Raw genomic sequence first — 6,355 nt, 5'->3', positions numbered from 1 at the left:
TATAACGTAATACTAGATAACGTTATACGTTACAACGAAATAGTATATAACGTTAAACGTTACAACATAATAATATATCACGTTATACGTTACAACGTATTACCATATAACGTTATACGTTTTAACGTAATACTACGTAACGCTATACGCTATAACATAATACCACATAATGTGATACGTTAGAGCGTAATACTATATAACGTAATACCACGTAACGATATACGTTATAACGTTCTACCATATAACGATATACGTTATAACGTATTACCATATGACGTTCTACCATATAACGATATACGTTATAACGTATTACCATGTAACGATATACATTATATCGTAATACTACAAAGCGGAATACGTTACAACGTAATACTATATAACGATAAACGTTGCAACATAATAATATAACACGTTATACGTTATAACGTATTACCATATAACATTATACGTTACAAGGTAATACTATATAACGTAATACTTTATAACGATATACGTTACAACGTAATACTATATCACGTTATACGATATAACGTAATGCTACATAACATTATACGTCATAACATAATACTACTGAACGTTATACGTTATAACGTATTACCATATAACGTATTACCATATAACGGTATACGTTATAACGTAATGCTACTGAACGTTATACATGATAACGTATTACTATACAACGATATACTTTGTAAAGTAATTCTATACCACGTTATACGTTATAACGTGATGCTACATAACGTTATACGTTATAACGTAATACTACATAACGTTATACGTTATACTGCATTGCCATATAACGTTATACGTTATAACGTAATGATACTGATCGTTATACATGATAACGTATTACCATATAACGATATACAATATAACGTAATACTACATAACGTAATACTACATAACGTTATACGTTAAAACGAAATAGTATATAACGTTAAACGTTACAACATAATAATATATCACGTTATACGTTATAACGTATTACCATATAACGTTATACGTTTTAACGTAATACTACGTAACGCTATACGCTATAACGTAATACTGCATAATGTGATACGTTATAACGTAATACAATATAACGTAGTACTACAAAACGGTATACGTTACAACGTAATACTATATAACGTTAAACGTTACAACATAATAATATATCACGTTATACGTTATAACGTATTACCATATATCGTTATACGTTACAACGTAATACTATATAACGTAATACTATATAACGATATACGTTACAACGTAATACTATATCACGTTATACGGTATAACGTAATGCTACGTAACATTATACGTCATAACATAATTCTACTGAACTTTATACGTTATAACGTATTACCATATAACGATATACGTTATAACGTAATGCTACTGAACGTTATACATGATAACGTATTACTATATAACGATATACGTTGTAAAGTAATTCTATATCACGTTATACGTTATAACGTGATGCTACATAACGTTATACTGTATTGACATATAACGTTATACGTTATAACGTAATACTATATAACGTAATACTATATAGTGATATACGTTACAACGTAATACTATATCACGTTATACGATATAACGTAATGCTACATAACGTTATACGTTACAACGTAATGCTACTGATCGTTATACATGATAACGTATTACCATATAACGATATACGTTACAACGTAATAATATATCACGTTATACGTTATAACGTATTACCATATAACGTTAGACGTTGTAACGTAATACTACGTAGCGCTACACGCTATAACGTAATACTACATAATGTGATACGTTATAACGTAATACTATATAACGTAATACTACGTAACGATATACGTTATAACGTTTTACCATATAACGATATACGTTATAACGTATTACCATATAACGATATAGGTAATAACGTAATACTAGATAACGTTAAACGTTAGAAGGTAACACTACATAACGTTTTACGTTATAAAGTAATACAACATAACTTTATACGATATAACGCAATATTGCACAACGTTATAAGTTATATAGTATTACTGTGTAAATATGCAAAACTGGAAATACGCTATTTATGACATAGGACTGAGTTGACGTAGCGAAAGCAGGATGTCGTTCCACGTATTTGGCAGCATAAGTGGAGTATAACGCGCTCAGAATTGTGCACAGAGCTCGAATAGCAGCGGCGATACGTTCTATTGAATATTCAAACCTGAATATGCAAAGCTGCAACTGCGCTGGATTTCGCACTGCCCAGATTAGACATAGCGCAAACCAGATGTCATACCACGTATTTGGTAGCATATATCGAGTATAACGTGCTCAGAATTGTAGTCATATCTTGGATAGCAGCGGAGATACGATCTATTTTATATTCAACCCCGAATATGCAAAGCTGCAATTGCGCTGGATTTCGCAGTGCCCAGATTTGCCGTAGCGCAAACCAGATGTCGTGCTCTGTATTTGGCAGCATATGTGGAGTATAGCGTGCTCAGAATTGTAGTCATACCCCGGATAGCAGCGGCGATACGTTGTAATGAATATTCAAGCCTGAATATGCAAAGCTGCGAATGCGCTGGATTTTCGCACTGCCCAGATTTGCCGTAGCGCAAACCGGATGTCGCGCTCTCTATTTGGCAGCAAATGTGAAATATAACGCGCATCGAATTATCGACATGTCCCCAACAGCAGCGGAGATATGTTCAGATGAATGTTCATGCTTGAATATGCAAAACTGAAAATACGCTGGTCTTCACCTTGACCAGAGTTGACATAGCGCCAACCAGATGCCGTTCCACGTACTTTGCAGCTTATATGGAATATAAGGCGCACAGGGTTGAAGACATATCTCGAATAGCAGCGGAGATACGTTCAGATGAATATTCAAGCTTGAATATGCAAAACTAGGAATACGCTGGTCTTGACCTAGACCGGAGTTGACATAGCTAAAATCGGATATCGTGTTCCGTATTAGGCAGAATATGGAGAGCATAAAGCGCATCAAATTAGCGACATATAACCAATAGAGGCTGAGATACCTGGAACTGAATATTCAAACTTGAATATGCAAAACCGAAACTACGCTGGTCTTTACCTAGACCAGAGTTGACATTGCGCAAACCGGATGTCATTCCATGTATCCGCAGCAGGTCGGGAGTGTAAATCGCGGCACGTTTTCAACATATCGCCAATGGCAGCGGAGATACTTTCAGATGAACATTGAAGCCCGAATGTGCAATAAGGCAAATACGCAGGATTTGGCAGTGGTCAGATTTGACAGAGTGCAAACCGGATGTCGTTCCACGTATTTGGTAGCATATATGGAGTGTAACGTGCAAAGAATTCTAGTCATATCTCGGATAGCAGCGGAGATACGTTCTATTGAATATTCAACCCTGAATATGCAAAGCTGCAAATGTGCTGGATTTCGCACTGGCCAGATTTGCCGTAGCGCAAACCGGATGACGTAGCACGTATTTGGCTGCATATGTGGAGTATAACGCGCGTCGAATTATCGACATATCACCAATAGCAGCGGAGAAACGTTCATATGAATATTGAAGCTCGAATGTGCAGTACTGGAAATACGCAGGATTTGGCAGTGGTCAGATTAGACACAGTGCAAACCGGATGTCGCTCCACGTATTTCGCATCATATGGGGAGAATAAGGCGCATGGAATTATCCGATATCACCAATATCAGCGGGATACGTTCAGATGAATATTCAAGCTTGAATATGCAAAACTGGAAACACGCTCGTCTTAACCTTCACAAGAGTTGACGTAGCGCAAAGCGGATGTCGTGCTCTGTATTTGGCAGGATATGTGCAGTATGTCGCGCATTGAATTGACGACATATAATCAATAGTAGCGGAGGATGTCAAGATGAATATTCAAGCTAGAATATGCAAAAATGAAACTACGCTGGTCTTGACCTAAACCAGAGTTGACGTCGCGCAAACCGCATGCCGTTGCATGTATTTCGCAGATTATATGGAATATAACGCGCACTAGGTTGAAGACATATCTCGAATAGCAGCGGCGATAGGTTCTATTGAATATTCAAGCCTGAATATGTAAGCTACAAATGCGCTGGATTTGTCAATGCCCGGATTTGCCGTAGGTCAAACCGAATTGTGGCTCTCTGTACTTCGCAGCATATGTGGAGTATAACACGCATCGAATTATCGACATATCACCAATAGCAGCGGAGATATGTTCAGATGAATACTCATGATTGAATTTGCAAAACTGAAACTACACTGGTCTTGACCTGGACCAGGGTTGTCATAGCGCAAACTGGATGTCATTCCACGCATTTCGCAGCATATATGGAACATAACACGCACAGGGTTGAAGACATATCTCGAATAGCAACGGAGATAGGTTCATATGAATATTCAAGCTTGAATATGCATAAGTGGAAATATGCTGGTCTTGACCTGGACCAGAGTTGACATAGCGCAAACCGGATGTCGTATCAAGTATTTGGCGGCATATGTGCAGTATAACACGCATCGAATTATCGACATATCACCAATAGCAGCGGAGATATGTTCAGATGAATACTCATGATTGAATATGCAAAACTGAAACTACGCTGGTCTTGACCTGGACCAGAGTTAACATTGCGCAAACAGGATCTCACGACACGTATTTCGCAGCATATATGGTGTATACCGCGCATGGGGTTGAAGACCTATCTCGAATAGCAGCGGAGATAGTTTCAGATGAATATTCATGCTTGAATATGGAAAACTGGAAATATGCTGGCCTTAACCTAGACCAGAGTTGACATAGCTTAAACCGGATGTCATACCACGTATTTTGCAGCATATATGGAGTATAACGCGAGCAGGGTTGAAGACATATCTCGAATAGCAGCGGAGATACGTTCAGATGTATATTCAAGCTTGTATATGCAAAACTGAAAATACGCTGCTCTGAACCTACACCAGAGTAGACGTAGCGCAAACCGGATGCCGCGCCCAGTATTTGGCAGCATATGTGAAGTATGACGCGCATTGAATTTGTAGACATATCACCAGTAGCAGCGTAGATATGTTCCATGAATGTTCATGCTTGAATATGCAAAACTGGAAATACGCTGGTCCTGACCTAGACCAGAGTTGACATAGCGCAAACCGGATGTAGTTCCACGTATTTGGCAGAATGTCGAGAGTGTAAATCGCGGCAAATTATCAACATACCGCCAATAGCAGCGGAGAAACGTTCATATGAACAGTGAAGCTCGAATGTGCAGTACTGGAAATACGCAAGATTTGGCAGTGGTCAGATTTGACACAGTGCAAACCTGATGTCGCTCCACGTACTTCGCATGATATGGGGAGTATAAAGCGCATCGAATTATCCGCATATCACCGATATCAGTGATGATACATTCATATGAATATTCACGCTTGAATATGCATAAGTGGAAATACGCTGGTCTTGACCTAGACCAGAGTTGACATAGCGCAAACCGGATGTCGTATCACGTATTTCGCAGCATATGTGGAGTACAACAAGCATGGGGTTAAAGACATATCTCGAATAGCAGCGGAGATAGGTTCAGATGAATATTCATGCTTGAATGTGGAAAACTGGAGAATGCTGGCCTTAACCTAGACCAGACTTGCCATAGCGCAAACCGGATGACGTACCACGTATTACGCAGCATATATGGAGTATACCGCGCATGGGGTTGAAGACCTATCTCGAATAGCAGCGGAGATAGTTTGAGATGAATATTCATGCTTGAATATGGAAAACTGGAAATACGCTGGCCTTAACTTAGACCAGAGTTGCCATAGCGAAAACCGGATAACGTACTACGTATTACGCAGCATATATGGAGTATAATGCGCGCAGGGTTGAAGACATATCTCGAATAGCAGCGGAGATACGTTCATACGAATAATGAAACTCGAATGTGCAGTACTGGATGTACGCAGGATTTGGCAGTGGTCAGATTTGACACAGTGCAAACCGGATGTCACTCCACGTATTTCGCATCATATGGGGAATATAAAGCGCATCGAATTATCCGCATATCACCGATATCAGCGATGATACGTTCATATGAATATTCAAGCTTGAATATGCATAAGTGGAAATACGCTGGTCTTGACCTAGACCAGAGTTGACATAGCGCAAACCGGATGCCGTATCACGTATTTGGCGGCATATGTGGAGTATAACACGCATCGAATTATCCACATATCACCAATAGCAGCGGAGATATGTTCAGATGAATACTCATGATTGAATATGCAAAACTGAAACTACGCTGGTCTTGACCTGGACCAGAGTTAACATTGCGCAAACAGGATCTCACGACACGTATTTCGCAGCATATATGGTG

Source organism: Bombus pyrosoma, unplaced genomic scaffold (assembly GCF_014825855.1).
Source record: "Bombus pyrosoma isolate SC7728 unplaced genomic scaffold, ASM1482585v1 HiC_scaffold_4726, whole genome shotgun sequence".
In the NCBI taxonomy this organism is placed as follows: Eukaryota; Metazoa; Arthropoda; class Insecta; order Hymenoptera; family Apidae; genus Bombus; species Bombus pyrosoma.
Note: the sequence above shows the minus strand (reverse complement) of the source record.